This window comes from Manis javanica, chromosome Y (genome assembly GCF_040802235.1).
Source record: "Manis javanica isolate MJ-LG chromosome Y, MJ_LKY, whole genome shotgun sequence".
Lineage (NCBI taxonomy): Eukaryota > Metazoa > Chordata > Mammalia > Pholidota > Manidae > Manis > Manis javanica.
The window spans coordinates 5,977,013-5,988,471 of NC_133175.1; positions in this window are offsets into that span (position 1 = coordinate 5,977,013).

An 11,459-nucleotide genomic window follows, 5' to 3' on the forward strand; every position below is an offset into this window, starting at 1 on the left:
CGACTACAGGAGTAATGGCAGGCGTGGTAGGACACCAGTGTTCTCAGAAGACTGAGAAGGTGGCTCTTGTATCTAGGAGGAAGGAGGTGGGGTGACTGTCTGCTATTAAAGTAACACTGGGCTCCTGTTTGGTGATGTAAATGGTCAGGAGTGAAACCCCTGGGCCCTGTCAATCTTCTTCTTCCAGCCCCATTACAGCGGGCTTAGGATTGGGGTTGTTCATCCAGCCTCCCCTTCGGGTGGCTGGGCAATCAGACCGCCAGAGGACCTTTTTGTTGCATCTGGGGCATGGGCTGGTAGGAGATCTGGGGGAGGGGCATGCCCTTGACGAATGTTGTTCTTGTCCACACTTGAAAGAAGCTCCTGGGGGGCGCTTGTTTGTAGAAGGGTGCTCAGGTTGTGGTTTTATCAGCTGGGCCAACATTTGGACGTTGGCCTGATCAGCCTTTTGTTTATGGCGTTCTTTCTCCTATTCCCGGTTATGGAAGACTTTAAAGGCCACTGTTAGGATCTTAGTCTGTGGGGTAGCAGGGCCCTGTTCTAACTTTTTGAGTTTAGCTTTAATGTTGGGGTAGCTTTGATCTAGGAAGTCTATCATAGGACATGTCTTCCGCCAGGTGTTTCTGGGTCAAGGCTGGTATACTGTAATAGGGCTTGAGTGAGTCTGTCTAAGCTACGTCCCAGAGGGTGGCGATAATTTTGGGAGGCCTTCGGGACTGAGTCTGAGGGGTCTGAAGGGTTCTGGCTCAGTCTGTGGGGGAGTGACATGGTTCAGCTGCGCCTAGTCGAGCAGGTCCTGATGTGCGGAAGGGAGGCAAAGAAAATAAAGAAAGAAAGAACTGGGAGGGCTGACGCTCCCACGTGTCACCAGCCAGCAGCCCAGCTGCTTGCCTCTGCCTCTCCAGTTGGGCTTGAATTCATGACTCTGAGGTTAAAAGTCCCATGCTCTACCGACTGAGCTACAGCAGGGCTCCGGTTAGTTGCTTATGGAATGCATAAACAGAATATTCTTTGTTCTCCATTCCTGCCACATTGGCAAGTAGGGGAAGGGCATAGCTAGAAACAGGGGTGGTGTCTCTACACATCTTCAAGGTCTCCCTATTTTCAGAGTGAGGAGTCTTGGCTCATCTTCATGGACAAGATATGTTTTTGTGGACAGATAACTTCCAAGGACTGCACCGGTTGTTCTCAACCTTGTGCTTTACTGTTCTGCGTTCAGACATAGGGGAAGGTGCTTTCCCATTCTCCCTACAGACATGTGAGAAGACAAAGGCGGTCCCCAACAGGGGAGAAACAGGTGATGAGGGCAAAGACAGAGGAGGCCCCCAGGACCTAGTTAAAAGGGGGCTGAAAGGCTCAGGCTTAATCTGTGGGGGATGAAGGCGGAGGAGGTGAGATGGGGGAGGAAGGGAGAAGGGCTGTTGTAGGAGAGGAAGGGGAAGGGAGTGAATGGGAGGCTTCTGTGGGGTCGGCGGCTTGCAGGGTAGGGGGACTTGCATCATATGGCCTGTCCTAAAGGTGGGCTGGGTCATAGTCTGATTGCTAGGGCTGACAGCAGAGTCATGGGTTATGCTGATACCCTTGCAGAACACTCACACTTTCCAGGCCACGTTGCTCCTGGCCATTTGACCTTTAACTGATCTCAAAGAAGATGTCTATACCTTTACCCTAGAGAGTAAGTGTGACCTTGACGTTGCAAAAGTGCTTAGTACCAACTTTCAGTAGGAACTTCTTTGCCCATTGTTACATGACTCTGACTGTAAATATCCCACCCTGCTTTTCCCGGAGGCCCTTACCCTACTCTGACAACACCCACCATTCTGCCTCAAAGCTACGTTTCTGAGAGCTCTTATGTACATACATGGAAATTAGCCCTAACAACAGATATAAATGTGGGTAAAATTGCAGTATTTCCAGAATCTCTTGCCTGGCCTTTGTACATCTGCATATCGGAAGTGTTTCCAAGGGTGGGGAAAAGTAGGCCATTTCCAAATCAATGGCTGATTACAAGGTGGGGCGAGCAAGGTTATATACCTGGATTGGGAAGTTTGTTGGAGTCCGTTTTTGCACTTGAGTCCCAAGAGACATGGGTGAGCCAAGGTGGAAGATTGCTTATAAGTGTTAGGAAAATAGATATAAGTGGATGGAAGGAGGAAAAAGACTAGGAAAGCCCACTGAAAAAGACCCAGAGTTAATGAGTTAGTTGCTCACATTAAGCTCAACAAGCCAGGAGTAACTTGGCCTGGAATGTTTGAATGTTACCAAAATAAAGGAAAGTATGTCAAGCATAGCCCATTTCTTGATTCTGTTAAACATGCAGGCCATGGTCTTTTTAACCTATCTGTATGCTGGTTTTTCTCCTTTAGCCCTAATCAAGTAATTTGAAACCATAGCAACGAATTTAACATGCAGGCCCAGCTGTAAACACCATAGTGAAATGCAGGAAGGATTCCTTCTTAAAGATAAGATTGCATTTTAACACTCAGGAAGTTAAGAAGTAGGATTCTTAATGTACGCTTTAGCAAACAGTCAATAACTTAGCCCACCTTGCAGGGCTGGGCAGGTAATTGTAACTGATATGTTCTCAAACCTAGGAGCTGCTCTCCTGGGAGGGAAACAGAGCAGTACATTTCTTGTTTTAATTTTATTTATTTATTATTATTTTTTTTACTAAGGTATCATTGATATACATTCTTATGAAGCTTTCACATGAAAAACGTGGTTATTACATTCACTGTTATTGAGTCGAACCCCATATCTATCCAATTGCGGTCACTGTCCATCAGTGTAGTAAGATGCCACAGAGTCCCTATTTGTCTTCTCTGACCTGCACTGTCTTCCCTGTGACTCCACACAGACACCATGTGCAACAAACATGATACAACACAATCCGCTTCTCTCTCCTTCACCACCCACCCTTTCACACCCCTACCCTTTGGTAACTACTAGTCCTTTCTTGGAGTTTACAAGTATTCTGCTATTTTGTTCCTTCTGTTTTGCTTCACTGCTATACTACACAAATGAGGGAAATCATTTGGCACTTGCCTTTCTCTGCCTGACTTATTTCACTGAACATTATAATACCCTCTAGCTCCATCCAGGTTTTTGCAAAAGGTAGGATTTGTTTGTTTCTTACACCTGAATAACATTCCATTGTTTATATGTACCACCTCTTATTTATCCATTCATCTACTGATGGACACTTAGGCTGCTTCCATATCTTAACTATTGTAAATAGTGCTACAATAAACATAGGGGTGCATAATCTTTTTGAATCTGAGATCCTATATTCCTGCAGTAAATTTCTAGGAGTGGAATTCCTGGGTCAGGTGGTATTTCTATTTTATGATTTTTGAGGAACCTCCATATTGATTTGTACAATAGTTGAACTAGTTTACCTTCCTACCAGCACTGTAGGAGGGTTCCCTTTCTAGACATCCTCACCAGCATTCATTGTTCCTAGTCTTTCTCCATCTCCTCCCCTTGAAGATTCTGCTCTCCTACAAGAAAAGTGCATGATTTAATTAGCAGATGAAAGAAAACGCCCAAATTGAGCCATAAAGGAGTCCTCAGCAATGCCCCCCACCTGCAGATAAACAGTGAGATAAATGCAGCACCTGATAGGGAGGGTATGACCAGTGTGGACAGAAGAGCGACTGGGTTTGCCATGGATATAGTCCAGCGTAGGAAAGCCTGTGCTCCAGGAACAGCCCAGTCATTGACTGAGTGTGACTTTGAAGCTCAGTTTCTATGGGATTCATTTTTGCATCCTTTTAATATGGAGATGAGAATATAGATCTTTCTAGTTCTTTAATGTGTAGAATGTGTAGAAAGCAGATAGAGGAAGGGGGGAAGTTCATTGTAAAGTGGAAAATGCCCTACATGCAATCTTTTATGATCACTAATAATCTATTACTTGGAATGGAACTACAAAGCCAAATTAAGAGAGGAAAGATGGGAAGATGCAGATCCTTGTTATTATGTCTTTAAAGATGACCTTTTGACAAAGAGTAGTAGTTTGACTTGCCTTTTAATCATAACAATAGTTATAGAAGTGATTGTTCATCTAGTGGGACATTTCCAAAAGTGCAAGATGCTCATTAAAGCAATCATTCCTTGGCCACATAAGTTAGGCACATTGTGATGATCTTTGAAGGCTCAATGAACATATTAAAGGTTCTGCAAAGCTCTTTAACAAAGAAATCCATCAGACTTTGTTTAGTCCAGTCAATCCTAAATTTATTAACCATAGACCCTCCTCCTACCATGCCTAATCTGTTCTGTGAGGGCCATCCTAATGGTGTGAGGTGATATCTCATTGTGGTTTTAATTTGCAATTCCCTGATGATTAGAGATGTGGAGCATCTTTCCATATGCCTGTTGGCCATCTGAATGTCTTTTTTGGAGAAGTGACTGTTCATGTCCTTTGCCTGTTTTTTAGTAGAGTTATTTGCTTTTTTGGGTGTTGAGGTGTGTGAGTTCTTCAATATTTTGTATATTAACCCCTTTTCAGATATATTTTACAAATATATTCTATCATACTGTAGGATGCATTTTTGTTCTATGGATGCTGTCCTTTGTCGTCCAGAAGCTTTTTAGCTTGATGTAGTCCCAATTGTTCTTTTTTGCTTTTGTTTCCCTTGCCTGAGGAGATGCTTTCAGGAAAATGTTGTTTATGATTAAGAGATTTTTCATATGTTTTCTTCAAAGAGTTTTATGGTTTCATGTCTTACATTCAAGTCTTTGATCCATTTTGAGTTTTGTTTTGTGTATGGGGTTAGCCAATAATCCAGTTTCATTCTCTTTCACATAGCTGCCCACTTTTGTCAACACCAGTGTTGAAGAGGCAGCAATTTCCTCATTGTATATTCATGGTTTCCTATATCATATATTAATCAACCATATTTGCTTGGTTTTATATCTGGACTGCCTAGCCTGTTCCACTGGTCTATGTGTCTCTTCTTATGCCAGTACCAAATTCTCTTGATTACCATGGCTTTGTAATAGAGCCGGAAGTTGGGGGGCATAATTCTCCCAGCTTTCTTCTTCCTTCTCAGGATTGCTTTGGGTATTCGGGGTCTTTTGTGTTCCATATGAATTCTAGAACTCTTTGCTCTGGCTCGTTGTGGAATGCCGTTGCTATTTTGGTAGGGATTGCATTTAATCTGTAGATTGTTATAGGCAGGATGGCCATTTTGACAATGTTAATGCTATCCATGAACACAGCATGTGTTTCCTTTTATTGGTATCTTTTTTCATTTCTCTCAGGGGTGTCTTGTAGTTTTCATTGTGTGTGTCTATATGTCCATGGGGAGGAAATCCCAGGGCAAAATATCTCTAAAATGTGAGATCAAAGGGATAAATAAAGTTTAAAACCTGTTTATTGCTTACAAACTATAGTCCAGCACCGTCTCTTTCCCTTGCTCTGGAAGAAGCAGCCAAGTAAACCCTTTCCCCTAACCTCTCAGGTTCATACACTCATGGTTGCCCAGGTAATTACCCACTGACAAGGAGATGAATTTCTCTTCAGCACTGAGGGTATTCAAATGCACCAAAGCCAGGCGAGACATTCTGGAAATATTACAATTTTACCCACAATGTCTTCTCTTCCATGGATAGGTTTATTCCTAGGTATTTTATTCTTTTTCACAAAGTTGTGAATGGAATTGTTCTCCTGATTTCTCTTTATGCTTGTTCATCACTAGGTATAGGAAGCAAAAGATTTCTCTGTATTAATTTTGTATCCTTCAACTTTGAATTCAGGTATTACATTTAGTAATTTTGGAGTGGATTCTTTAGGGTTTTTTATGTACAATATCACGTCATGTGCAAACAGCGGCAGTTAAACTTCTTCCATACCAATCTGGATGCCTTTTAATTCTGATTAAAAGGCATGTGGTCTAATTGCTGTTACAATTTTTAAAAATTATGGAAATAAAAAGCTTACATGTTAACATGATGTGTAAGGTAATTAAAAAGAGCTGCAATTGTTACCCTTAATGTAGGCTGGACTTATGATTTCCTGTAATTTAGAGTTCTCCAGAGAAACAGAAAAAATATGTATGAATGTATATCTGCATTTATGCAAAGAGAATTACTATAAGGAATTACTTTACCCAAAATCATGGAGTTTGACAAGCCCTATTATCTGTATACAGCAAGGTGGAGACCCAGTGTTTAAATTCCCAGTATGAAATCCAGCAGCCTTGATCTTAGACCCAGGAAGATGTGATTTTTACTTTGATTCCAAAAGCCAAAAGGACTAGTGTCCTAGCTCAAATAGGTAGGAGGAATTCCACATTATCCTTTGTGCTCTATTAAGTTCTTCAGTTGATTGGAAAAGGTTATCTATCCTAGACAGAAAAATCTGCTTTACTCATTTTACCATTCAAATGTTGACCTTACGTAGAAATACCATATACTTGACCAAATATCTGAGTACACTGTGGCCCAGTCAGGTTTACACATGAAATCATTTTTCTAACAAATAGAATATGGCAAAAGAAGCAAGGTGTGACTCCCAAGGATTTCTCTTTCTAGGAAGTTATGTTTTGAGTACACTTAGGCAAATCTAAGGACAGCACCATGTGGGTTGCAAGCGAGATCTTCTGTCAACAAATGATGAGCATCAACTTGACATCCATGTGAGCGAACCTCCAAGAAGTGCCTCCTCCAACTCAGTGAAGGGTTTACATGACTACATCCCTGGCCAACAACCTAAAACTTCGAAGCCAGAAACTCTCAAGTAAACTACTCCCATATTCCTGTTTCAGAAACTCTAAGGATAATGTGATATAACTAAACACTATTTATGATGTATGAGCTTTACATCATGGTTTTCAAACATGCCTTGGGAGCTTAAAAAAATTAAGTTGACAGATAATCTGCCAGTCACGTTTTCTCAGATTATAGGAGTAGGCCCTGGCATCTGAATATTTTTTACATTTAGAACTTTGAAAGCATACTGCACCTGAATTCAGCCCTAAGTAACTTGAGGTTTAGTTTGTTTCAGGATGGGACTATGTTATTTATATTTTAAAGTCAGAATTCTGATCTGCAGTCAGGGTTGGAAATCACTTGAGCTATATGGTCTCTATGTAAAGTGTTGGCTATTAAAGAGTTGGTGCTTAACATACCTGCTTGCACATAACAGGATTTTCATGGTGGTGCTTATGAGAACCAAGAGTGAATTTGCACTTCATTTTAGGGCACCTTAAAAAATGAAACTACAAAAATAATTGTTTGCAATCCAAACTTTCCACATACAGATTATAATTATTTTGACTGAAAATAGTAAGTCCACCCTGGGTGAATAAAACTATGATACAAAACGTACTTCTGAGATTTGTTTTTATTTTAGGATGGTGAAGTTTGTACTATGCAATGAACTTCCTGGGTTCAAATCACTGCTGTGTCACATATTACTGGGACCTTTATTCTCTTCAAGTCTCTTACCTACAATGTGGAATAATTAAGCACCCACCCCCAAAACAGGTCTGCTTTAAGAACTGACGTAATATACCTAAAGTGTTTACAGCAAATTGACATTTCAGAAATGCTCAAATGCTCTTACCTATTCTTTTAATATGGATTAGTGATAGTAATATACAGGATTAAAAAATTCCTTAGTGTTCTCAATACCTGAGTCTTTCCTAACTATGCTTTCATTTCTGATTAATGTTCGATGGTTCACATTAACTAAGGGTTTTGCATCTATTTAAACTCACTGGTGAACAAATTATTTCCTTTCACAGATAACCACTGATGGATGGGAAAGTTACCAGAAAAGACAAATGGAAGACACTAGCTATTGGCATACTAGAAGCTGATTCCAGAAGGGCTAGTGATTATTTGAAAGGCTAAATGCAATCAATTAAATATTCAGGTATGAAAAGAATTAGGGGAGACTAACAGGGTATTTAGAATTTTCTCTATAAACAGTAGTAGTATTAAGACCCTAAGGCAAATGAAATGTTAGCTATTTGGTACTGTATTCCCCCGTGGTTATGATCCTGCAGGAGTAAGTAAAATGATTGTCATAATGATGGAAAACAATACAAGGGATGAAATTTATTGTTTGCGGCTTCTGTAGAAATAAAACAAGTGTCTGGATCTTCAAGCTAATATTGTAGTAAAAATTTTGAAAATGAAAAGATGTAGGAATTCATCTTAAGTACAGTGTAGGCTCTTAGAATATACTACTTAACACTCACACATTTACTCATTTTACACATGATGAAAATGAAGTATATAGGAGTCACATTAAGTTCCAGAGGTTAATAGTGAGGTAGTAGTAGAGCTTCTATGGCTGTGCTCTTATCAATTCACCATAAACTGAACTTAAAATAAAGCTTTAAGTTGTGGGTTTTTGTAGTTGTTTCCTGCTCATAATGACTTTAGAGGAGAGCAAGAAAGCAAGCTAAGGACATTCTGAACGATATCCTGCATTTACTGAGAAAGCATTGTTAAATAATTTATATTAATGTTCTTACAGAAGAATCAAACATAGGACCAGTAAAGATTAAGTGGATTAGCATGATGCTGAAGGGTATGGGGAAATTTCTTCTACCCTTTTAGATTCTTGGGCTAGGTTTGGGAAAGTGATATCCAGAGATAACTGAAATCACAGTGAACTGTAATAATGCCTATCCATACAAATATGGGATATTAGAGCAAACACCGATTCTGTCACATAGCCATAGCAAGTAATGCCTTTGCAATCCTTACTGATACGTTCTATAATTAAACTGAATTGTATATTTACTTACTGTGATACCAGCATAGTTGATCAGATTTAACTACTTTTTGTATATAGTACTAGAATTGATTAGATGTATTGGGAAACTGATTTGAAGTCCCTTTCGCATGTTAATATTACAGAAAATAACTAGCTGAGGAAGAAATGGAGTTAACTAGTCATCTATACTAACTATTTTTACAAAACTTCATCTGAAGATATACTTAGCAGGTAAAAGGAAAAATTAGTAATCAAGTTACTACAGAAATATGAAAACCTATGCAATAGGATTTAAAGGATGCATTTTAAAAAATCTACATCCACCCATACTGGTTCCTTCACATGTTAGGGTATCTATATTGATAATGTGTTGCTGTACCTGCTATACAAAAGTAAAACAGAATATAGACGCTCAGCAAAATATAAATGGTTTTTATGTAGAAACAGCTGGAGGGTGGGCTGTGTAGTAAAGAGTCTACCTCCTGCACAGTGGTAAGCCTCTAAGTCTCAGAATATCCTCCCTGATAAAACCTGTTTACCTGTTGTTTTTGGGTTTCAGCCGATACTTACCACAGTGAGATTTATATGGGAGCCTACCTTGCATTATCAAGATTCATATCTAAAAGATTGAGTCAATGAAAAGTCAGCATTAAAGTTTATGTGCGCTTTCCTCTTAATACTCTATGCATACTGTTACACATCTCTGCTAGTGGAATGACTTACCATTATCCATACGTTCATGTAGAGAAGGCAACTAGGAGCTTTGACCTAGTTTTAAGTCCCACAACTCTGCCTCATGTGTCTTTTCATCTGGCTGATTTTAATTCTAATCTGTAGCCTTTTATGTAAGTAAGTTACAAACAAGAACCAATTTCATTGCTCTAATTGTGTTAACACGACTCTTTCAACTGAGTTATCAAATCTTTGGGTCGTTTGGGGGAAACCTGACTCATTACGGGCACTTAAAATTCAATTTGAAATTCACAGAACTTCCAAGTAAAGTAAAAGTAGTTCATGGGTGAGCAGAAGGAGGAAAAGTACTAATAAGTACTGGGGAAAAACATACTCTAATTTTTTAATTTAATTATTTGAATACGTAGTTATTTTCCTTAATCACTGAAATTCAAATTGAAGTGTGCCTGATCTGTGTATTTTTATCCAATATAAGGTTTAGATATTAGGATTCACTAATAAAAATTAAACATGAAGAAACATTATTTGTGCAGTTCTACTTTTTGTATATAAGTAACAAAGGGAGAAGATTGAGGAATTAAATTTCGATTGAGAAATAAGCCAGTAAAAGACAGAAACTTTTTTATTTTCTTTTAACTTGGCATGATTAATCTACAATTACATGAGGCACATTACGCTGACTAGACTCTCCCCCATCACCAAGTCCACCTGCCCACATACGCCATTAAGACACTGTCCATCGGCGTAGGAAGATGCTATAGAATCACTACTTGACTTATCTGTGCACTATTTACAATAGCCAAGAAATGGAGACAACCTAAGTGTCCGTCAGTAGATGAATGGATAAAGAAGATGTGGTGCATATACACAATGGAATATTATTCATCCATAAGAAGGAAACAAATCCTACCATTTGCAAGAACATGGATGGAGCTAGAGGGTATACCCTCAGTGAACTAAGCCACGTGGAGAAAGACAAGTACCAAATGATTTCACTGGTACGTGAAGCATAAGAGCAAAGCAAAAACTGAAGGGACAAAGCAACAGCAGAATCACAGAACCCCAGAATGGACTAACAGTTACCAAAGGGAAAGGGACTAGGGAGGCTGGGAGGGAAGGGAGGTGTAAGGGAGAGTAAAGGGAAAGAAAGGGGGCATTATTGTCAGCATGTATAATGTGTGGAGGGGGACACGGGGAGGGCTCTTGAAACACACAGAAGACAAGTAGTGATTCTGCAGCATCTTACTATGCTGATGGACACTGACTCTAATGGGATTTGTGGGGGCAACTTGGTGATGAGGTGAGTCTAGTAACCATAATGTTCCTCATGTAACTGTGGATTAATGATACGAAAAAAACAGTGGGAGGATACTACGGGCGGTGATGAATATAACCTATGTCCTTGATGGTGATGTTTTCACAGGTGTATACTTGTTCCGAAAGTCACTGTCTTGTACACCATTAAGTAAATACAGCTTTTGACATTATATCCCAATAAAATACTTTTTTAATCACATGTATAAAAAAAGAATCTCTCTGGCTTTATATTTCTGTAGTACCAAAGAAACCCTAAAATAAGAGATTGGTTATGTAGATTACGGATTATATGTAGTGGAAATAATACCTTCCATTTATATTTGTATTGCTACTTTTTCAGTTCCACATGCTTTTTGTCAAAAAAACCCCAAACCTCCTTGTCCATTAAAATGCCATTAAATTCACAGAAATATATTTAACATTTGTAGATTCTGTATTTACTAATATGTCTGGTTAGTAAAATTCACTTGTAATCTCACACTCAACACTGTGTTGCCATTCAATGAAGTGCACAAAATAGCCAAAGTTTCTAGTAGCCTCGTATGAATGTCCCCAGACAGAGCTAAGAAAGGTGAAAGTGACCTTTGTACATATGTATTTTTCTTGGTGAGTTCCACTTCTACTTCTTTTTTTCCTGCTTCTTGTTGCGCTTTTGCTCTTAATGGTCACCAAACAAAATATTAAGTGCTGTCTAGTATTCTGAAGCATAGGA